Source organism: Rhinopithecus bieti, unplaced genomic scaffold (genome assembly GCF_001698545.2).
Source record: "Rhinopithecus bieti isolate Rb0 unplaced genomic scaffold, ASM169854v2 scaffold_20101, whole genome shotgun sequence".
Classification (NCBI taxonomy): Eukaryota; Metazoa; Chordata; class Mammalia; order Primates; family Cercopithecidae; genus Rhinopithecus; species Rhinopithecus bieti.
Window position 1 is genome coordinate 3,301,071 of NW_016810242.1, and position 24,806 is coordinate 3,325,876.

The following is a 24,806-nucleotide window of genomic DNA, read 5'->3' on the forward strand; positions in this document are numbered from 1 at the left end:
GACCTCGTGATCTGCCCGCCTTGGCCTCCCAAAGTGCTGGGATTACAGGCATGAGCCACTGCGCCCGGCCTACTAAAACTATCTTTAAAGTTAATATTGAAAAGCATAAGTGTGTGCAAACATTTATATACTTTCCGGCCTTTTGAAGAATTATTCTAGGAAAACATTAACGATTATTAAGCAAATAAATCCCTGCTGCTCAACACCCCACATAGAGTTGCCCCTGTGAGATGCAACTTAACTGTAAATGTAAACTGTAAAATTAACATGGTGCTCAGATTTGAACGGACTGTTGATTATCTTTGTTGTTGGTATCTGGAGACTTGTGACATATCTCTCTTGATTAGGAATTACGGCAGGCTCTCCTACCATAGTGTCAGTTTTCTGGAAAATGTCTGTCTAGCCCTTGGAAGTTCCCTTACGCATCCTTTCCCTCAAGGTGAATTTTGGGAATGCTAACTTTGACTATATTTTAAATTGTGATATCGTAAACACAACCAACAAATTTCTTCAAAATGTCCAGCAACTATATATATTTGAAAAAAGAGATTAAAGGTTAGAGAAATAACAAAGGTATATATTATTACTGAAATTCTTTTGGTTGTAATAGAATTCGGTATTACTGAAAAAATAAGCTTTCTTACCATGCCAGTTTGATTTTGTTTTGACAGCTGTAATGAATTGTGTTGCTTGTTGATTGGTTTATTGCAGTGGTGGTCTCTTTGAACTGTTTGTTCTATATCTAAATTAGTTCCTTGGCTTGCCCCTTGGAAATAATTTTGATGGATTGTAAAAAAACTATTACATAATGGTGATTCCTCTGAAATGACTTTTAAGCATATTCAATTCTTATTGATTTCTGTTTTACATAATGGCATTTCTATTTTATACATTAGTACTTTTTGTTATACTAAGACTTTGCATATTTCTTGTATTTTGGCAAAAGCAATTGGAATCCATAAAGCAACGCACAGAATTTAATTGTGATAAAAGTGCTCTGGTAAAGAAAATTTGGTGTAAAAAGCCACTGCTTTCATTTATCAATGAATGGGAAGGGACACTTATTTTATAAAAGAGATTGAGAATAAACTTTTTTCTATATATATATATATATACTATATATATATTTTTTTTTTTTTTTTTTTCTTTCTGAGAGCCGGAGTTCTCCCTCTGTCCAGGCTGGAGTGCAGTGGCCGGATCTCAGCTCACTGTCAACTCGCTCCCGTGGTTTTCTGCGCATTTCCTGCCTCAGGCCTCCCGAGTAGTGGACAATAGGCGAAACCGCCACCTCCCCGGCTAGGTTTTTTGTATTTTTTAAGTAGAGACGACGGGTTGTCACCGTGTTAGCTACGGAATGGTCTCGATCTTCTGACCTCATCACCGGCCCCCGTCTTGGCCTCCCAAAGTGCTGTGGATTACAGGCTTGAGCCACCGCGCCCGACCTTTTCTATATTTTTATATGCAAGTTCTTTTTTTCTTTTGAGTAGGACCTCTGTCTGTCGCCCAGGCTGGAGTGCAGTGGCGCAATCTTGGCTCACTGCAACCTCTGCCTCCCGGGTTCAAGTGATTCCCCTGCCTCAGCCTCCTGAGCAGCTGGAATTACAGGCGCCAACCACCAAGCCCGGCTAATTTTTTTTGTATTTTTAGTAGAGACCAGCTTCACCACGTTGGTCAGGCTGGTCTAGAACTCCTGACCTCAGGTGATCCGCCCGCCTCAGCCTCCCAAAGTGCTGGGATTACAAGTGTGAGCCACCACGCCCGGCCTATATACAAATTCTTAATCTTACCAAGTTCACAAATTTGAACTTAACACAATTCTTAAGGTTAATAAAAGTATTGTTTTATAAGTTAACGTGAGAAACAGATCTGGGCTAATTATTCAAATTCGAATTCAGTAGGCATAAGAATTTAGTATATCCATGGCCTTGCTCATGAGTCACATGGTTTTTTCTTTTCAAAGTCCAAGTGAAAACTTCACTGCTTTTACAATAAGCTGTGAAAATTATTGGCAGATGTAGGGACCCTGGCTCATTTATATCTATGAAACCCTAATTCAAGTTTCAAGTAATTGTATGACATTTAACAACAAAAGAGTTCCATTCCTCAGTTTTCCTATTTCTCAAGAGCACTTAATTATGTTTGATAATGGTATGTATGGTGTATGTATTATTGTTGGCATATAGCCAACAACATTTTCCTTAATCTCTCAGTAACACTTTTAAAAGACTAAACATTTATCCAACTCAATAACTGGAAGGGGTTTTTCCTCCAAGTGCTAATTCAGTTTGTTGTTGTTTATTTGCGACTTGAAGCAACTAACATCTACGGGAATACTTTCTGTATACATAATACATTTCCCTCCTTTTTACCAATCATCTTCCTTTTTCTTTTCTTTTTTGGACTCTTGTCATTTGAAATATTGGTGGCGGGGGAACGCTTTTTTTCTTCTTTTGATTGCTCTACTTCTTCTAGTGATTTCGTCATGATTCAAGACTTTCTTTGAAAGTAAAATGGAATAAAATGAAACACTATGAACTTTGTTGCCTATCCTTGCTGTTTCTCTTTTGACTTAACTTTGCGTTGGGGTGCTTTAAAGAAGTAACCCTATTTGAGAGAAGGGGGTTGAAGGGCATTCTTGCTTCCCCAACTAGAGTAAAAGGGCTATGACACAAGGCAATCAAAGGAGGAAATAATTAGCATTCTTCAACGTTCAAGATTAATCAGTTCTGTTTAGCGGTTATTAAAGGGAGGAAAGAAACCAAATGGGAATAGTGAATTATTGGTCCTTCCATGTTTTACACTTAATGATGGTACATAGTATTCTTTCCACATTCTACTGCACATTACCTAGAGAAAGAACTGCAGATCATCAAATAATTATCTATTTCCAAATGGTCTAATGACAGCAGATACAAAGGCGGCTCACTTAAAACCTTCCGTTAACAGTCACACTGCATCAAATGGTGCTAGTTTTAAGTAGGCCACCCATTTAGTACACTCTCTGAAACACCTTTCCGCCCAATTTCTGTCATTTGCCCCTTAAGTCAAGGGTAGGACCCTGCGTGACATCTACAAAGGCCTACTTCTAACACCTCCCGTATCTTAATGTGTGAGGATACTGATCACCATAATTTATGACCCTATCTACGGCAGTGGGGTGACTCGCCACATCTGGAGCCCCCTCATTTGTCCGCAGTGACTTCTAAAAACACCGCTGGCATGGGCTGGATATTTGATCTTGGGGCCAAGTGCTTCCAGACTTTGGCCTTAAAGGTGAAGAGCCGGGTGCTGAAGGCCACAGACATCACCGCGGATTTCACAGAGGGCCGCGTGCCGGGAGCGGGTGGCCAGGCGGTGGCGGACGCCCCACCTGTCCATCCTCCCAACCCTTCCCGCCCCCTTCTTTGGCCGGTGGGAGCCGCTCCTTTCAGCAGGCGCCGGGCGATGGGGGTTGCGGTTGGCTGCGCGCGCTGCGGACACAGATCCCCGGCGGCAGTTGGGCTCCGCTGGGCCGAAAAGCTGCGGGCGGGAAGCGCAAGGTTAAGACCCTGACGGCTGCAGTGCTCAGGGGCCCCGGGAACGCGCTCTGTTGGTGCGCGCGCGCGCGCGGCTCCGCCCCGCCCGCTTGGCGCGCGCCCCCGCCAGGTCCGCTCTCTTCCCCCACCCCTGGCGCGGACGGGGTGGTTCCAGCTCACTCTCCTCCCCCGAGCGGCGGCGGCGGCTGCTGCGGGCGCTGAATGAGAGACGGTGACTGTTCGGGTCGGCGAGCGTTACTCTAGGCGGCGGCCGTGGCGGCGAAGCGTGAGGCAGGCGTCGTCTTTCCATCCTCTGAGGCGACGGTCGCGGCTGCACAGGTCGGTGGGCTCAGGCCGCGGGGCGATGCGGGGGAGGGAGGGTGGGTGCGCGGCGCCCCCCGGGCGGCGCGGGGAATGGCGGCGGCGGCGGCGCTGCGGAGTGTGGCTTTGCCGGCCGCGGGCCCCGGGGCTGCTCTCCCTGCGCGCAGGGAGGGGGTTGCGGAGCTGGGGCTGAGGTAGAGGGGCGCTGGGGGGCGCGCCTCCCTCGGCCGCGGGTTCTCAGAGTCGGAGCGGTCGTGGGGTCCCCGCTTGGGGGCGCCGTCCTGAAGCCGGGGGCGCGGAGACCCCTTGAACCCGCCTCGCTCTCCCTCTGGGGTGGCGGAAGCCCCCAGCCTCCGCCCGCGCTGTTCTGACGCCCAGCGGCGCGTCAGCCTACCTTCAGGTGAGCCCGATCCCGGACCTCGGAGCCACGACCAGCAGAAGCCGGGCCACACCCCCTCCCTTGGCCCCGGCGGCTGCGCCCTGAAGCCTGGCCGCAGAGTTGGCCGCCCGCGAACCCGCGGACTCGCGGTCAGGGTGACCTGTTGCAGAGCGGCCCGCAGCCCGAGCTGCCCCGCCAGCCCCGGCCCCGGAGGGGCTGCGTCCTGCGCTGGCCTCGGGCCGGTCGCGCGGCCCGGGTGTGGGGCAGGGGCCGCAGCCTCAGGTCAGCTTGCTGTACAGCCAGGAACCGGGCTCTAGAAAAAAAGAGATTCCGAACGTATCTCATCAAACACATGCAAAGCCGGGAGATCTGTCTGCAAATATCCGGAATTCCATTGCAGTATCGGATTAGGTAGGCTCATAAACACCGTTGCTTTGGAGGTGATTTGGGAGAAACACGAGCCATGAGCGAGGAGCTAATTTCTGGAAAATAGCCGTAAACCTGTGCGGAGCGAATTATTCCCCCCCTCAGCTCCCCCTCCCCCCCAAGCTCTTTTCCTGTAGCTGTGTGTTTTGTAGACGCAGGCCAGTTTCAGTGTACGTGGGCGTGTTTGGGAAGAAGCTGCGAGCTGATAGGAGGTACCTAGTACAAATGTTAATTTGTTTGAGCTGGGAGGGGTAAGGGAGGAGAAAGAAAGGGCACTGATGTTAGCTGTGGAGGAGGGGCAATTGAAATACTAAATTTCTGTTAAAAAAAAAAAAAAACACTAAAAGAAATATCTAATGCCTAGTGTGTATTTAAGACCATAAAGTAGAAACATACAGGCAGCAGTTAATTGAGCTTTATCGTTTATGCTCCCTGGATTTTTTTTCCCCAACACTTTAGTTGCTATAGAGAGCCTTGTTTTCTTACCAGTGTTTGTGAGTTGTCTTGGGTATTTTTCTGTATCGACCATTAGATCGATTCCTGTTCAAGTTTCTTTGAAGATGGACCATCAGAATGTTAGGAAACTTTTCAGTCCGTGTTTGCAGAGTATTGCTGTTAGGCAGATCATAGCTTGCTCATTATGAAGTCTGTTCCACTCAAGATAATTATGCTTGTACAAGTGCTATAGAACAAGTGCTATAGAATGGTACATATAAGTGTATTACTCTTACTGCTAAATATCTTACTTTAGAATTATGAGGAAACTTCCAAAACTGAACATCCAAACAGTATTATTTTAACAAAGATAACCTCTAACTCAAGCTTTGTAGGCATGAAGTTTATCATGTAGCTTCAAAGGTCTTTTTAGGCAGATCTAAATATCAAGATGTAAAGGCATTAATGCCATTTGGGATACATAATTTCAGTGTATTTTAAGCCTAGTTCATTTTTTCTTTTTAAAATTCAGCATAGTTTTTAAACGGTAAGATGTGCTCTTTTTCCATTATATTCCACTTTTTTTTTTCTTTTAAGGTGGATTCTCCTTATTTGGCTGAGGCTGGTCTCAAACTCCTGAGCTCAAGCGATCCTCCCGCCTCGGGCTCCCAAGGAGCTGGGACTACAGGCGTGAGCCACTGTGCCTTATTTCACTTTTCATTGAATTAAGGAATTTGACTTTTAGTAATACTTTGGGGCAGGACTCTGGAAATACTGTTTAGTTTGCCTAGATTTTTTTCAGATTGCAACATAAATTTGAAGATAACACTTGCATTTGTCAGGACACAACATGCTTTTCTAATATTTATATGTAATACTCGAAAGAATACAACAAATTTTCCTGAGAGAAAATATAACTGAAAAACTGGCTTTGTGAGTCAGATACATATGTGAGTAATACATTTGTGTGTGTGTTTTTAAATACCTGGTACGAGTCTTTTATTACGTCGTTAGAGTTGAGTGTAGTGAATGATGAATATATAGGTGAAATTGTCCTATTGCAACTTAAAACACTTAAGCTTTTTCCAGAGGCTCAGTTCATTCTGCACATATTTATTGGGTACCTACTTGGTGCCAGTTAGTCCCCTAGAGGTTGGGTACACAACAGGGGAAGAGACAGGTCTAAAATTTGGTCTAAAATTTTAAAATATCACCTTTTTCTTTCTGGCTATGAGTGAACCAATTGCTTGACAATCTGGTTTTCCAGAAATTTTTAAAATAACTTTTAAACCTTAAACTAAACTATTAATTGAAAATTTATTTAATCAAATTTGTTTTCTTTTGTGAGTTAAACTTTAAACTCGTTGATAAGTGGCAAAAATGTTAAGTTTTAAAAGTTTAAGTAAGTAGAACTCCTCTGATAACTTTTTGGTTAAGGATATTGTTTTTCTCTTTCTGAGGATAGTGGAATATACTGCCTGGAGAACAAAAACATTGACAAATGTTTTTTAAAATATGCCTATGTTTATATACTTTGGGTTCCTGGTTACCAAGTATACCAAAGATAAATATTCTACCTGAAGTCAGATGATGCATAGTTTGCATGTGGGTTGATAGCCTTATTAATTCTTTTAGGTTATGTAGTTAAATGAAATGTTTGCTGAAAATGTTCTCTCTTGCACTTATTTATAAGGGGGAATCTAAATTTTTTTTTGGTCCTAAAATTTTAAAATATCACCTTTTTCTTTCTGGCTAATGATGGAACCATCCTTGACAATCTGGTTTATCCAGAAATTTTAAAATAACTTTTAAACCTTAAACTAAACTATTAAATTGAAATTTATTTAATCAAATTTGTTTCTTTGTGAGTTAACTTTAAACTCGTTTATTTTTCTCCCAAAGCATGCTTTTTTTTTTCTTTTTTTTTTTTGTGCTATGTAAAATAGACCATGTTTGGGTTTACTTTAATTTTAATGATACACGGTTTGAGAATAAGATATGTTGAAATGTATCCATTTTTTTGAATATGAGATATTGTTGTAATGCCCCTTGGTTTATTGTTTGGGGGGAAAATAAAAAAATTTTTCCACTTTTTAATCTGACCTACCTTTAAGTTAAATTTTTCAATGAAAGAATAATTCCAAAATAAGCCTGAAACAACCTGAGGTTCCTTGGAGAGGAAAATGAATGTATTGCATTACCCTATAAATTGTTTCTTTAAATGTGTCTTAAATTTCCTGTTGTTTCCTTTTTAGTGAGAGAATAAAGATTGGGTGTGATAAATTTTAGTCCCGTGGAATCAATGTGGAATCTTTTTTGATTTAATGTCTTGAGCTTTTGGTTTAGGAAAACTTTTAACTACATAATAGAGATAAAACACTGGAATTTAAAATGTGTTACATTTACCTATTCTATGGAAAGAAAAAAGTTTGAATATAAATTTACATAGTTACTTTAGTAAGTACCTAGTTAGGGATATGGGAACGATCTATATAGACATACAGGTATGTGGATATAGCAGTATTCATATGACTTAGCTTGAGGAGGCTTGGCAGTTTATTTCATTACAGAGAAACTTTTGGTTCTGGCTTTTGAGTAATACATTGTTTTGGAGTGTAAAAGACTTGAATCTCTCATCTTGAATTTAATTGATAGTTTTCTGTTATTTCACTTACATGACTTTTTTTTTTTTTCAGAACAGATTTTCTTCAGTTGGATTTCCTTTTGTTGTTCTGGAAGAAGTCTTTTCTGAAAACCCTGTTAAATAGCATCCCCCATCGTACTCTGTGCCTTTGCCTTGCTTTATTTATTTATTTTTACATCATTGCTTTATCTGACATTAGAACATACAATAGTTTATTATCTGCCTCCCTCTCTGATTGTAAGCTTCAGGAGAGCAAGGGCTTATTTTGTCCACTGTTGTCTTCCTAGCACCTAGAAAAGTATCTGACACATAGTGATGCTCAGATATTTGTGGGGTATTAATTGTTATGAATAACAAAGGACCCCTGGTTTTGTTCCCTTTTTTAAAAAAATTAATATTTGACTTATACAGCTGTGCAGTTAGAAAGAAAATTGTACTACAAGGGTTATACAGGTTGAGCATCCCGAATCTGAAAATCTGAAATCCAAAATGTTAAACTTTCTGAGTGTCAGCATGACTCTCAAAGAAAATGTTCATTGGAGCATTTTGAGTTTTAAATATTTGGATTTCGGATGCCTAACTGGCAATGCAAGTCTTCCAAAATCTGACAAAATCTGAAATTCAACAAGATTTGAAATCTGAATTTTTCTGGCCCCAAGCCAGGTACTCAGATAACCTGTAATTAAAACTCCAGTCCTCTGTCTCATCTCTTCATGACTTTCCCTCCTGTGTCCTGCTCTCAGAGCAACCATAGGTGCTTCTTCTGATATTTATTTACATAATTTAAAAATGATATGCTTTTACTGTTTGTTTTTCAATTTTATTTGTTTATTTTTTGAGATGGAGTATTGCTCTGTCGCCCAGGCTGAAGTGCAGTGGCATGATCTTGGCATACTGCAGCCTCCGCTTCTTGGGTTCAACTGATTCTCCTGCCTCAGCTTCCCAGGTAGCTGGGATTACAGGCATGTGCCACCACGCCTGGCTAATTTTTGTATTTTTAGTAGAGATGGGGTTTCACCATGTTGGCCAGGCTGCGAACTCCTGACATCAACTCTTGACCTGCTCTCCCCGGCCTCCCTAAGTGCAGGGATTACAGGTGTGAGCCACCACGCCTGGCCCTGTTTTTCAATTTTAGATGTTATCTATTGGCTTTCTGCTGTGGTAGATGAGTCTATGCTTTAGGATTCTTGTGCCACCTTGAGATTTCTTTCCCACTGTCTTCCCAATATAGTCATGCTTTTGATTAAATCAGCGTTTGTTTACATTATTATGACTTTGTAAATATGTTTACAGTGGAACCTTACAGTGTACTATGATTATATTTCTTGGAGTTGATTTTTTTCTTATTTCTTGGTTTCCTATTTGTCTCTGATTTTTTTTCTACAAAGTGTCCCAATATCATCAAACACATCAGGTAATTAATTGACCACTCAGTTTTTTAAAAAAGAATGAAATTCTTCTTGAGCTCTCTTCTTGCTCAAATCTGCACTTTTGCCCACCACTTACTCTGTGTAGCTATACTTGTGACTTCCCTTCATCATGATTCTGAGAATTCTTTTTATTTTTTTATTTTTTATTTTTTTGGAGACAGAGTTTTGCTTTTGTTGCCCAGGCTGGAGTGCAATGGCATGATCTCAGCTCACCACAACCTCTCCTTCCCGGGTTCAAGCAGTTCTCCTGCCTCAGCCTCACAAGTAGCTGGGATTACAGGCATGCGCCACCACACCTGGCTAGTTTTGTATTTTTAGTAGACACACGTTTCTCCATGTTGGTCAGGCTGGTGTCGAACTCCCAACCTCAAGTGATTTGCCCACCTCGGGCTCCCAGAGTGCTGGGATTGCAGGCGTGAGCCACTGCACCCAGCTGATTCTGAGAATTCTTTTTGCCATTTTTCTGTGTTGGAGCCTGTGATCTCTGGATCCATGTCCTCCACTTTCTTGATTTACTCCTTTGTTTTAGTGAAATGCATCCTTTGGTAACTTTCAAGAAAGAGTATATGAAGAGGTAAACTTTTTGAGATGTGTGTATTGCTGAAAATATTTTCCTTCTGCTTTGACACCTGGTTGATAATGTGGCAGGGATAGGTATAGAATTCCAAGGTAAAAATAATTTTCTCTCCAAATTTAACAGATGATTATAATTTTCTGGTTGTTTTGGTTTTTGTGTTTTTGAGACAGAGTCTCCTCTGTCCCCCAGGCTGGAGTGCAGTGATGTGATCTTGGCTCAGTGCACCCTCCGCCTCCTGGGTTCAAGTGATCCTCCTGCCTCAGCCTCCCAGATAGCTGGGATTACAAGCGTATGCTACCACACCAGGCTAATTTTTGTAATTTTAGTAGAGATGGCATTTCACCATGTTGGCCAGACGAGTCTCAAACTCCTGACTCAAGTGATCCACCTACCTTGGCCTCTCAGAGTACTGGGATTACAGGTGTGAGCCACCATGTCTGGCCTGATTTTCTAGTTTGAAGTGGTTGTTGAAAAGTCTTCTGCCATTCAAAATCTTCATGCTTCATACGTGATCTGGCCCTGGGATCTTTTGTCTTCAGTATATCTGATATGTCCCTGATATTTTATGTATCTTGTAGGGATTTTACTTTATTTCTTCTGCACTGAATTTAGTGGGCACTTGCAACCAGCAGCGTTCATGATTATATGGAGAGGAGATATGATCTAGTTTAGAGGTCAGCAAACTTTTTCTTTGAAGGTTAGATAGTATTTTAGGCATTTTGGGCAATACAATCCATTACTGCTACTCAGCTTTGCTGTTGTCAAATGAAAGCAGGCATAAGCAGTATGGACTGTGGTTTGCTGACACCTGATCTTGTACAAGCAGAAGGATTAGCCTTTGCTTTACCAGGAGTAGTGAGAGTTACTATAGAAATAGGAGAAAAGACAAGTATATGGATAGACACATGATGGTGGTAGCTTGAGAACATTCTCATGAGTGTTTCAATTTACCTTTGTATATAGAGACCAAGCTCATCATCTGAGAGTAAGGAAGAATGGGAATATGTATTAGAGGTTTGAGAAGGAATACTACATGACATAGCCATTTGTCAAAAAGTAAAAAAGTGAATAGAAGAGGGAGAGTATGATTGCCAGGCAGCAGTAAGGGCTCCCTTGCGATACGTGATTCTGAATTTTTTGTTCTGATTTTTTTTCTTTTTTTTTGAGATGGAGTCTCACTCTGTTGCCTAGGCTGGAGTGCAGTGGTGCGATCTTAGCTCACTGCAACCTCTGCCTCCTGGGTTTAGGCAATTCTCCTGTCTCATCCTCCCAAGTAGCTGGGACTACAGGCCCGTGCCACCACACTCAGCTAATTTTTTGTTTTTTCAGTAGAGATGGTTTTACCATGTTAGCCAGGATGGTCTTGATCTCCTGACCTCATGATCCGCCTGCGTTGGCTTCCCAACGTGCTGGGATTACAGGGGTGAGCCACCGCGCTCAGCCATGTTCCTGATTTTAATAGGAGTACCTTTAACATTTCATCATTAATTATAATGCCTTAATATTGGTTTTGATGACTTAAGACTTTTGGTAGATATGCTTTGTCATACTAGTTTTCTAAGAGGTTTTTTTTTTTGTTTTTTGTTTTTTTTTTTAAAAAACATAAAAGTGTTGAAATCATCGGGTGCTTTTTCTTTGCAGGTAGAGATGATCATCTTTTCCATTAATCTGTTAACAGGATGTATTACATTAATAGATTATCTCCTGTTGAACCATCTTTGCATTCCTGAGTTAAACCGTATTTAGCTGTGGTGCATTTTTTCACCCACACTGCTGAATTTGACTTGCTGGTGTCTTAGAGTTCTTTAAGATCTACATTTATCAGTGAGGTTTATATGGGTGTATTTTGAATTCAAAATTACACTGACTTCATGAAATCGGTTGTGAAGCTTTCTTTTTCCCCCATTATCAGAAATAGTTCTGTAAATAGAGATTCTTTGCTCCTTGAAGGAGCTATAGATTTAATATGAAAATTTCTAAAACAAGACATGGAAAATTATCTGTGTGACCCTCTTGGAGGCAAAGGCTTTTTAAACCAGGATGCAAAAAGTGCTAACCAGAAAAGACTATTTCATTAAATAAGAACGTCTATTCATTAAAGAATACTATTAAGAGAGAAAAAAGGCAAGTAGCACACTGGAAGAGGTGTTTGCAATACTTATATCTGTCAGAGGACTCGTATATAGAGTATATTTAAAAGTATGCAAATCAATACAAAATAATTCAGACAACCCAGCTTTAAAACAAATGGGCGAAAGACTGGAACAGGCTTTTTAGAAAATGAATTGTTCAGATCGCCAAGGTTAAAAAGTACTGATACATAATTTTCAGAAAACTGCAAATTAAAACTATAATATGATACCACTACATACCCGCCAGAATGGTGTTAATTAAAAAATCTGAAATACAAAGTGTTGACAAGAATGTAGAGCATTTGGAACCCTTATACATTTCAAGTGGGTTTGAAAATTGGTACAGCCACTTTGGAAAATTCTTTGGCAGCATTTGCCTAAAACTGTATCTGTATGTGCTCTGTCTGTGATCCACCAATTTCATGTCTGGGCATAGACATAATAGAAATCAGTATATGTGTGCATCAGAAGAAAACATAGGGGTAAATCTTTATGACCTTGGAATAGGTGAAGGATTCTTATATATGACACCAAAAGCAGGAGCAACAAAGAAAACAAGAGGTAAATTGAACTTGAAAATTAAATTTTTTGTGCTCCGAAGGATGCCATCAAGAATGTGAAAAGACAATACACAGAATTGGAGAAAATATTTGCAAGTTGTATGTAACAAGAAACTTAGAATGTATAAACACTCTTATAACTCAGTAATGAAAAGACAACTCAGTTTAAAAACAGGCAAAGGAGCTGAATAGAAATTTCTCAAAGATAAGCAAGTGGCCAATAAGCACATGAAAAGATGCTTGATGTTATTAGCTATCAGGAAAATGAAATCAAAACCACAGTGAGATACCACTTTACACCACTGGGATGGCTTGAATGAAAAAGTTAGATAATAAGTGTAGGCAAGGATGTTAAGAAATTGGGATCCTCATACACTCGTGGGAATGTAAATGGATGTAGCTTCTTTGGAAGACCATGAGGCACTTCTTCAAATATTTTAACATAGAGTTGCCATATGACCCAGCAGTTCCTCTCCTAGACTAGCAGTTAGAGGTAGAAAACAGATTAGTGGTTTAGGCTAGTAGCAGGGGAAAGGGGGTGGTAGCTAAAGGGTATGGATTTCTTTCTGAGATGATGAAAATGTTCTAAAATTGACTGTTGTTGGTTGTACGTCTGTGAATATGCTATAAACCATTGACTTGTACATTTTCAATGGGTGAATTGTATGGTATGTGAATTATATCTCAGCAAAGCTGTTAAAGGTAGGAAAAATAATCAGTGATATGACGGTGTTGCCATAATATTTGAGAAGAGCAAGATGAAGAGGGATATACCAAGTATTTGTATGAAGCAAACAACTCTGAAACCTTTATGTCTGTTGTGTTTAGACGATTTTGTAAGGTGGAAAATGTTGCACACTAAATGTAAATGTTCATTTTCTTATTGGTCTAAAATAGGGAGAGGGAGAGAAAAAAGGGAGAAAATAACTAAAAGAAGGAGTTGATTTAGAAAAAAAATAGCATGTATAGCAAGATCTCAGTTATGTGAACTATAAATGTTAAAAATGTTAAGAGTCGTTGTCTGTGTGGTGGGATAGCAGATCTTTTTTTCTTTATTTTTTCTGGTTGGTTGATCTTTTTTATTTTATTAATAGAAGTAGTTAAAATGAAATTAAGAGGCAATAAAATAAAAATAAGTTATAAAACTGCCAAAGCCATAGCAAACAGGGCATGTCCATAGCAACTTCGTCATCACTCCCAGTCTGTCAACAACAACAACAAAAAAATTGGATAAATAATTTGTGGTATAGCCTTATAGTGTAACACTGTACAGTAGTGGAAAAGAATGAACTGTGGCTGTACTCAGCAAACATGGGTGAATATCACAGATAAAATGGTGAGCAAAAGAAACCAGACACAAAAGAGTATGTACTTCATGAAGTCATACTGAAATTAGGATGCCTAATAGTTAGTAGATTAATTAATAGAAGTAATTAAAATAGTAGATTAATAATTAATAGAAGTAGTTATTTCATGACTTCATTTACATAAAGTTTAGGGCAAGGTCAAACTCATGTGGTGATAGAAGCATGAGCATGGTGTTTAGGAGTTGGGGCTAGAAGGGTAAGAGGAACAACAAAGAAGAACCTTCTAGAGTGCTGGAAATGTCTATGTTTTCTTTTCTTTTCTTTCTTTCTTTTTTTTTTTTTTTTTGAGACTGTAGCCCAGGCTGGAGTGCAGTGGCGTGATCTCAGCTCACTGCAACCTCCGCCTCCTGGGTCAAGCAGCTCTCCTGCCTCAGCCTCCTGAGTAGTTGGGATTATAGGCATATGCCACCATGCCCAGCTAATTTTCATGGATTAGGAAATGTGAAGTTCCATTTAAAGGTACGTGACCACAACTTCCAAGTACAGTTTGGAATCAAAACCCAAACCTATCTGATTTCAAAGCTGTGTCCTTTATGCCACAGAAGCCACCCCCCTACTGCAATACGAAGGCTCTCAATTCATGCAAGACTGAGGATATGAAATGAATGAGCATACGAAGTTCTCATTCCCATTTCATAGATGAGGAAACTAAGGCCTAGGGGTAAAGTGAGCTTCCCAAGTTCATTCAGAAAATGGCTGCCTGGGGCTCAGCCAAGGTCTGTGGATCCTCTACCTTCCTTTCCTCACCAAAGAAAACAGCACTGCAAGAAATGTTGTCTGGCATCACCTGTGGTTTCAAATGTTCTGTATGATTTATTCCAACAGTAGAGTCACTTTCCATCANAAAGACGGGGTTTCACCATATTTGATTGGTGGTTACGTGGGTATCTACATGGTAAAATTCATCACACAGAATACCTTAGATATGTACATTATGTTTGTATGTCTCAAAAGTAAAACAAATGAAACCATAAAAAATAAAAATAAGCAAAATATTCTTGTACTTACATCAAAAGTATTTGTATACTTCTGGGGATAATTGTGTTGCATTCAAAGATAGTTTCTCTCTACTATCATTTTTAGTGGTAGCATTGTATTGTGTGAATGTATCATCTGTATCATCATTTAAACTCTTGATGAGCATTTAGGTTGTTTCTTTTAGATAGTATTAATGGTGATAGAGTTAACATCTTTTTTTTACAGCTCTTCCTGTAATATCTTTTTTTTATAGGTTTCCTTTTGATGAATTCCTAAAAAGAAAGTTATTTGGAGGTTAAGGATGTTTGCATACTCGCTTATGGTGTGCATGTTTGTTTCTCTATGCCCTTACTCACTTGGCAGTTAGCTTTAAAAATGTGTATGTGTTGATGTGTTATGTAATAAGTGCTCTCTAATTCTTTTAATTTGTGTGTGTGTGTTTTTTTTTTTTTTGAGTTTTTTTTTTTGAGACAGTCTCACTGTGTCACCCAGCCTGGAGTGCTGTGGTGATCTCGGCTCACTGCAGCCTCTGCCTCCTGGCTTCAAGCGATTCTCCTGCCTCAGCCTCCCAAGTAGCTGGGATTACAGGTGTCCGCCACCATGCCTGGCTAATTTTTGTATTTTCAGTAGAGTCAGAGCTTCACCTTATTGGCCAGGCTGTTCTTGAACTCCTGACCTCAAGTGATCCAGCCACCTCGGCCTCCCAAAGTGCTGGGATTAAAGATGTGAGCCACTGCACTTGATTTGCATTTTAAACATTTTCAATGAAAGTATAAATGTTAAAAAATTTTCACACAGTTTTCACGTGTGATATTATACTACTTTCTCCAGTTTTCTCTTCACATCCTACCCATTCTTTTTGTTCAATCTTTTAAAAGTCTTTTAATGAAATAGTTGTACAAAAAAGTGTGTAGAGTCAGGCACGGTGGCTCACAGCCGTAATCTCAGCATTTTGGGAGGCCAAGGTGGGCGGATTGCTTGAGCCCAAGAGTTTAAGACCAGCCTGGGCAATGTGGTGAAACCCTGTCTCTACAAAAAAATGCAAAAAAATTAGCCAGGCAAGGTGGTGTGTGTCTGTAGTCCCAGCTACTCAGGAGGCCGAGGCTGGAGAATTGGAGTCCGGGAGATCAAGGCTGCAGTGGCCATGATTGAGCCACTGCACTTCAGCCTGGGCAATAGAGGGAGACCCTGTTTTAAAAAACAAAACCAAAAGCATATGAAGAATAATACAGTTAATCCCTAACTTAAGAAATTAATCAATGCAGTTGAAGCACCCTACTAGTTCACATTAATGTGTAAGAAGTCTTTATGTATTAAAAATATTGGCTCTTTGTCTCTTGTTTTACTTTTCCCTGTTTTATCTTTTGTCACCCAAGTTACTGTATTTCATTGAATCTAAAATGGCTTCAGTTGCAAGAGGCACTACTTATGTACATCTAAAAATAAGAAATGACATTAGATTTTAAGAGGCATCCTAATCCTAATTTCAGAGATTTTAAAAGGTAAGAAAACGCACATCTAAGAATTGATGAAATACATGTATTTCACTGTCTTGCGCCTTTTTTTGAGACGAAGTCTTGCTCTGTCGCCCAGGCAGGAATGCTGGTGGCATGATCTCGGCTCACTGCAACCTCCACCTCCCAGGTTCAAGCAATTCTCTGCCTCAGCCTCCCAAGTAGCTGGGATTGCAGGTGCCCGTCACCACGCCTAGCTAATTTTTTTTGTATTTTTAGTAGAGATGGGGTTTCACCATCTTGGCCAGGCTGGTCTTGAACTCCTGACCTCGTGATCCACCCATCTCAGCCTCCCCAAGTGCTGGGATTACAGGCGTGAGCCATCACATCTGGCCAGTGCCGCGTTTAACCAGATGATCAATCTCTTGTTTCTGTTTCTATTGTGAGTCCTAGAAAGCCTTTCCTATGTCAAAATATATTTTAAAATTCACCTGCATTTACTTCTAGTATTTTTATGGCTTAAATATTTTCATTTTAATTCATCTTATTTTAATGTAAGATCTAATTTTGTCTTTTACCCAGATAGTTAAACAGTTGTCAAAAAGTTAAATGATATTAATGATTTTTTTTTTCTTTTGAGACAGAGTCTTACTCTGTCACCCAGACTGGAATCCAATAGCATGATCACAGCTCACTGCAGCCTTGACCTCCCAGGCTGAAGTGATCCTCCTGCCTCAGCCTCCCAAGTAGCTGGGACTATGGGTGCACACCACCAAACCTGGCTAATTTTTTTTGTCTTTTGTAGAGACATCGTCTCTACTATGTTGCCTAGGCTGGTTTTAAACTCCTGGGCTCAAGTGATCCTCCTGCCTCAGCCTCCCAGAGTGCTGGGATTACAGCGTGAGCCACCATGCTTGGCCACATTAATGATTTTCGAACAAGTAGTGATATGCTCAAATGAGCTGGCTAGGAAAACAATATGGCTTTGGATTTTGGTTGGGTCTAGTCAAAAATTATCAGTTTTATTTTCTAATAGATGAATATATCTATATTTTTTTGAGATGGAGTCTCACTCCATCGCCCACGCTGGAGTGCAGTGGCACGATCTTGGCTCACTGCAACATCCACTTCCCAGGTTCAAGCGATTCTCCTGTCTCAGCCTCCCAAGTAGCTGGGATTACAGGCGCATGCTGCCATGCCTGGCTAATTTTTTGTATTTTAGTAGAGACGGGGTTTCACCATGTTACCCAGGCTGGTCTCGAACTCCTGAGCTTGGGCAGTCCACCCGCCTTGGCCTCCCAAAGTGCTAGGATTGCACGTGTGAGCCATGGAGGTCGGCTAATAGATGTATATCTTAAATTTGCATTGAAAGGAATGTGAACATCAAAACTAAATTTGAATTTTATGTTTCCTTAAATTTCTAATAAGTATCTACATGTTCTTGGGATCAGTCAATATAGTTTACTAAGTTAAAATTAAATTTTTTAAGGATAGGCAATGGTTATAATTCTTTGATGAAAGTCTGTATGAATCTGGGCAAGTTACTTAATTTAACATTCACCTTTTTTATTTGTAAATGGGTATAATAGTGCCTTCTCATAGGATCATTGTAAGGATTTCTTTTACTCTTTCTTTCAGAATTTTGAAGATCAGGTGTAATTATAGCCCAGATTCTGTTGCATCTGTGGTTATTCTAGATCTCTAGGGTTACTGGAGTAAATTATTTGTATACCTCTTCCAGTCCTGATTTAGATTTCCAGGATTTGTCTAGAACATTTTTTTGCCTTCTGGAATTAGCTTACATGACAAATCTGTATGTTCTCTATTGCTTTTCTTAAGCTACAGTTTTGTGGATGTGCTGAAATACTCATAGATAATTTAGGGGTTTGTAGGTGGGTGATTAGTAAGGTTTTTTTTTTTGCAATTTTGATATGCTGATATATTTTTGTATGTTTGTGTAGTTTAGATCCTATCTCTTAAAGCTAGAGGGACAGGAATAAGTCTACTTAAAGAGAAACATTTTGAGGATATATTATGGATAAGAAACTCTGCTTCTGACTTGCTTGTTTTGGTCACTGGCATTTTTTAATGTTTTCTTGTAAGCACAGTACTTGCGAGTGTTATCATGGAAGTATTGTTGTTCATGTCTTCTTGGTGAGAGGCAGTCTTATATGTGAAACCACAGTAAATAACATAAAACAATATGTTGTTTTGTGTCAGATTGAAGAGCATTAGCAGTTCACAGAAGAAGAGGCTCAGTGAGGACAGGAGGAGTGGTCCTTAAGGAATGTGTTTCATTTAGGTGGAAAGAACGTACTGATTATTGAAACAGCATGACTCAAGATGTGGCAACAGGAACTCGGTTTTGTTGGCACGATTTGGATTGAAGGGTTTGTTTGGAATTTGGTGGGAAATACAGTACATTTGATGCGGTAGGACTAAATATTCAGTCCTTAGAAATGAAGCAGGGGAAATTAGAATTGAAATGGTAGTACATATTGTTATTCACTAGCTTAGCGTGTCACTCTATTTCATTTCTTCAAGAGAGCCAAAAGGTGACAGATAGAACTCATTGCCAAAAGGTTTTTAAAGATACCACTTTGAAGGTTTGGACTTCAGGGAACAAGCAGTACTAATGAAGCCATCTGTGCTGCACTTGTTTATCTAAACAGTTTGGACAGCTGAACTGGCTCTAGGAATCAAGTTAACAAACCTAGCCCCTTCATCTGCTTGATTCCAATACCGCCTAACAGATATAGCTATAAGGATGAATAGGGTCATTGATACTACTTCTGACTCTGAACAGTATTTGAAATAATAGACGATAGTGGGTTTTTCTCCTCAGTTGTGGTACTCTTGATGGAGTATGGCAACCTTTGACTTAATAGTCACTGGACCTGTATTTCATGTCTTGTGTGATGCTGTAAATTATATGATCCCCTTAGTAACAACCAAAATTTGTATTTATAACTACTTAATTACTATAACTAAGTAGATTAGAAATCCTGGCAAGACTTTTGAGTCCCGGAGTAGTAGTGATTTATCTGAGCCAGTATCCTAGATATGTAATTTATAATTCTGGCTTGCCCACAGTTCCTTTGGAGGAAATCTGCTTTTTCTACAGTACATTGCCGAAGAACAGACCTCAATACCAATTTTTTTTTTAACCATATAAAACTGTATTGCAGTGGATTGGTCCAGCAGTGGGCATTTGACCTAAGGGCTGCTAATTCATCAGCCACCTAAAAACCCAGGATTGTCTAGTTGGGAAAATTTATAGTCAGTTATAGAAAACATGGAGTTAATTTGCCATTGAGCCATGGGAGCTGAAGCTGGAAAGATGTGTTGGTGTAGAGTCCTGTAAAACTAAAGTTTAAAGGAATGGAAAGTAGATGTAAACAGAAGCTATGAATTACAGAAATGATAAAGGAGATAAGGAAGCCATTTGGTAACTATAAAAGAGTAGGGCATATGTGCTGAGAGAAGTGCAAAATTCTGAGAGAAACCGTGTGGTTTGAGAGAGAGGCACACAACACGAGAGTGAAGATTCTAGTTTCTGGCACTGTAGATGCTGTTCTTCCTTTAGTACTTCTGTGGCTCCTGCCCTTCTTGAGACTACATTCATTCCTCCCCACCCCCAGGAAAGATTGTAGGCTTTGGTGTTAGACATTTGACATTAGAATTCTGGCTGTTTTACCAGCCCCTGCAACCTTGGGCAAACTGCTTAACCTCTCTGTCTCAAATCTTTCTCACCTGTAAAATGAGCATCGTAACAATACCTTTTCTCACTGGATTGATGTGAGGATTAAGTGAGAATGACACATGGAAAGCTTAGAACAATGCTAAGCATATAACAAATGTTCAATAAGTAATATATATGTAATGATATTTGAGGTAATTTGATTTTTTTGCAACTAAAAGAGTCTATAGTTAATCTCCTTGCTGATTCACTTAGAGCAGAGTAATCTTGTGTGGGTGGGGGCTGGGTAAACAAGATAAGGTATAAGGAGTTAGAAAATATTGTCTTATACAGTGTGAATAATAATACATTGAGCATTTAATAGATGCTTGGTGTTCTAAGCATTTTACCTGTATTAACTCATTGGATGTTTCTGTTACCTTCATTGTAGAGATGTAGAAACTGAGGCACAGAGAGGCTAACCAACTTGCCCAAGGTTATAATGGTGAAAGACCGAATGCTTTTTCCCTAAGACCAGCAACAAAACAGATGGCTACTCTCACCACTTCTGTTTCACAGCGTGCTGGAGTTGCATTGCAGCCAATACAGTCAAGAAAAATAGACTGGGTGTGCTGGCTCACGCCTGTAATGCCAACACTTAGAGAGGCTGGAGAGCAGGGGTGGATCACTTGAGTTCAGGAGTTCGAGACCGGCCTGGCCAACATGGTGAAACCCTGTCTTTACTAAAAATACAAAAAAAATTAACCCAACATGATGGCGGGTGCCTGTAATCCCAGGTACTCAGGAGGCTGAGGCAGGAGGATCAGTTGAAACTGGGAGGGCGCACCACTGTACTCCAGCCGGGGCGACAAAGTGAGACTCCATCTCAAAAAGAAAAGAAAAGGCATCCAGATTGGAAAGGAGGAAGTAAAATATCTTCTTTGTAGACGACGTGATTGTCTGTAGAAAATCTGATGGAATTTGCTGCAAAATTTTTGGGACTAAGTGAATTTAATAAAGTTGTGGATTACAGAGTCAGTCTATAAATATCAATTGTATTTATTTAGCAATGAGCAGTTAGAAATTGAAATGTAATGAAACCAGTACCATTGATAATAGTATCAGATATGAAATACTGTAAACTACACAGCATTGTAGTAAGAAAGTAAAGAAGACTTAGATAAGTGGGGAGATATTCTTTGTTTATGGGTGAGAAGAGTCATTGTTGCTAAGATGACAGTTATGCCTAAATTGATCAATGCGATTCCAATGAAAATGCTAGCAAGCTTTTTTTGGGGCAGGGGGATAGGAATTGACAAGCTGATTCTGAAATTCATGTGGAAACATAAAGGACGTAGAATAGCCAAAACAGCTTTGAAAAAAGAAGAACAAAGTTGGAGGTCTAATGCTATCTAACATCACAGTTTATTATAAATCTGAAGTGGTCAAAACAATGTTGTATTTGTATAAGGATGGCAAAATAGATCAATGGAATAGAACAGAATCCAGAAGTAAGCCAGTACATAAATGGACAACTGAATTTTGGCAAGGTGCAAAGGCAGTTCAGCAGAGAAAGGATAGTCTATTCAACAAATAATGCTGGCACAATTGGATATCCAAATGCAGACAAATGAACTTCAGTCTATATCTTGCACTGTTTGTGAAAATGAACTCAAAATGAATCAAAGACCTAAATGGTAAAGCCTAAAATTACAAACTTTTGGCAAAATTAGGACAAAATCTTTATCTTGAGTCAGGCAAAATTATTTTTAGTTATAACACCAAAAGCATGATCCATAAAATAGCACATTGATAAAATGATTTTTTTTTATCAAATTGAAAATGTGCTCTTCCAGGGAGAATTCTTTTTTTTTTTTTGAGCTTCATTCTGTCACCCAGCCTGGACTGCAGTGGTGTGATCTTGGTTCACTGCAACTTTCACTTCCTGGGTTCAAGCAATTCTCCTGCCTCAGCTTCGCAAGTAGCTGGTACTACAGGCATGTGCCACCCACCACACCTGGCTGATTTTTGTATTTTTAGTAGAGATGGGGTTTCACTATGTTGCCCAGGCTGGTTTTGAACTCCTGACCTCAGGTGATCCACCCACCTCAGACTCCCAAAGTGCTGGGATTACACGTGTGAGCCACCATGCCTGGCCAAAAAGAGAATTCTTAAGAGAATGAAAAGACAGGCTGCAGGATGGGAGAAAATACTTGCAAATCAAATGCGTGATTAAGACCTTGTATATAGAATATATACTAATGAACTCTCAACTAAACACCAACAATCCAATTTTTTAAAATCTGCAAAATATTTGATAGATACCTCACCACAGAAGATATGCTAAGTATATGAAAAGATGTTTAGTCTTTATATATATATTTTTTTATTTAACAATAGTATTTAATGCTGCCAAAAGTATAAAATACAGTAGGAATGGCAGTACAATACAAAGTAATCTTTCCTAATTTGTTTCTTGTGTATCTTTCTGCGTTTCATACATGTATTATAAACACTTAACAACATGTCACATTAAAGGTTCTGCAAAGTCTTATGCTGGTCGGTGCTCTTCATCCCCTGGATGTAAAGTTTACTTTGTAAACAAACAACTGTGAGGCAATCTAGAGGGTTAGCAAGCCTCATTTTAGTTTCCAGAGTGGGCTTCAGGTCTTGCTTTGCACATCAGTGGTTCAAAATTTGTAGCTGCAGAATATTCTCAAGTCATAAATATTAGGTGTCTGTCAATCTTGGCCTTTTTCTTTTTCGTTCATTCTCATTTAGCCTCTGTTTCATCTGCTGCACTTTCTGAGCTGTGGTGGCCTTTCTGTCCTCTCGAATACATTTCGGTAGAGCACTCTCATTGTTCTCCTCCATTGCATCTTGCATTTTAGAAGAAAGGCCTGTACATCAGTCACCTGTCAGTTTTTATTCTTCTAGACCTATTCTGTTCCCATTGTATTTTTCAGTCATTATTTTGTTTGGTGAATGATCAAAAGCAGGAGATAAGTCTCCTTAGAAAGTTCTGTCCATCATTTCTGTATACTAGAATCTCCCTTTATACATTTGCTCCTTATATTATAGCCATGTATGAGAATCTCAGTTGATCTGGGGTCTGAGATAAAACCCATTCGGTATTTTCTCATGTTCAATAACACTTGTTTAATGTTAATATCGTCTCCTTTTTCCATCAAAACAAGACAAGTGTCTACCAGAGAGAAGGTGCCAGAGTGCCCAATGCCTGCACTACAGTGGATCACTGCAGGCCCATGGTCAGGGTTCCACGAGCCAGATTTTCTCACTTTAAACAAGAAATTGAGAAATGAAGCTGGTGATTTAGGGACTCCAAAATCTGGCCAGGTAGTGTAATGAAAGTGAGATATTGTTCTGGTTTCACCACTGTTGATATTTTCTATTTGTAGTAGATGTACTGTATAATACGACTTCACATCTTCTGACAAGAGCTTCACACTGAATCCTGTTTCTTTACAGCATCTCTTGGTCATCTTTTGGCCAGTACTGTGCATGTTTAACCAATTCTTTCTTCACAATGTGGTTCAGCATGACAACTGCTTTGGTCTTCTGCTGCCAAACCATAAGCCAGAAATGGCAGCATGCGTTAGGAAGTGGACCCTGTGTTAAGATGTAACTTCTTTGTGCTTCTGCTATGTCAACTAAGCTGGCATTAATATAATCATTCTCAGCATTTTGCAGTTTAAGACAACTGTGATCATCAGGTACAGCGGCTGCCAGCGATGCTGAGCATCCAACTCCTTTAACTCCCCCTCAGTGGTGGTGGGCATGGCAGCAGGAGCGAGCTGGCGTGAGCAAACCCTGCTCCAGCAGAGAGGCTCAGGCCCCGCACGATCCACGGAGAGCCTGTATTACATTAATTATCATGTTAATAGTCACTAAAGAAATGGGAACCAAAATCAGTGAACTAGCACTACCTACCTGAAAGACTGACCATACCAAGTGTTAGCAAAGATGTGAAAGACTAGAACTCTATACTTTGCTGTTAGGACTGTAAAACGGTTCAACTACTTTAGGAGACAGTTTGGTTGTTTCTTAAAATGTTAACTTACAGGCTGGGCACCATGTCTCACTTCTGTAATCCCAGCACTTCAGGAAGCTGAGGCAGGTGGATCACCTGAGGTCAGGAGTTCGAGACCAGCCTGGCCAACATGAAACCCTGTCTCTGCTGAAAATACAAAAATTAGCCAGGCGTCATGGCATATGCCTGTAATCCCAGCTACTCGGGAGGCTGAGGCAGGATAATCCCTTGAACCCGGAAGGCGGAGGTTGTGGTGAGCCAAGATTGCGCCACTACACTCCAGCCTGGGCAACAGAGTAAGACTCTATCTCAAAAAAAAAAAAACACAAAAACCTTAACGTACACCTACCAGCAGTTCCACTCCTGGGTATTTACTGAAAAGACTCATGCACTAATGTTCACAGCAGCTTTATTTATGATAGTCACAAACTGGAAAAAATGGATGAATAAATTGTGATGTAACTATACTATTTAGCAATATAAATGAATGAACTATTTATTGATAGTCACAACAACAGGGATGAATCTCAAAATAATTATGCAGAGCAAAAGAAGGCAGGCACTGGCTGGGCACGGTGACTCACGCCTGTAATCCCGGCACTTTGGGAGGCTGAGGCAGGTGGATCACCTGAGGTCAGGAGTTTGAGACCAGCCTGGTCAACATAGTGAAACCCCATCTCTACTAAAAATACAAAAATTAGCCAGTTGTGGTGGCAGACACCTGTAATCCCAGCTACTCAGGAGGCTGAGGCAGGAGAATTGCTTGAACAAGAGGCGGAGGTTGTAGTGAGCTGAGATTGCACCACTGCATTCTAGCCTGGGTGACAGAGCAAGACTCCATCTCAAAAAAAAAAAAAA

At 40.1% G+C, this 24,806-nt stretch overlaps 1 protein-coding gene and 2 pseudogenes across 1 annotated transcript in view; 1 reads left to right on the forward strand and 2 right to left on the reverse strand.

The window, feature by feature from the left end:
• The first annotated feature begins 3,709 nt into the window (after window positions 1-3,709).
• RALGPS2 (Ral GEF with PH domain and SH3 binding motif 2) overlaps window positions 3,710-24,806 on the forward strand; it is a 152,845-nt gene continuing 131,748 nt past the window's right edge. Inside the window, 1 exon segment of the mRNA XM_017891677.1 lies at window positions 3,710-3,854. The gene's annotated coding sequence lies outside the window, so the exon portion shown is untranslated.
• LOC108541914 (translation initiation factor IF-2-like) lies at window positions 3,865-4,636 on the reverse strand (annotated as a pseudogene).
• On the reverse strand, window positions 22,558-23,697 carry LOC108541915 (tyrosine-protein phosphatase non-receptor type 2 pseudogene; annotated as a pseudogene).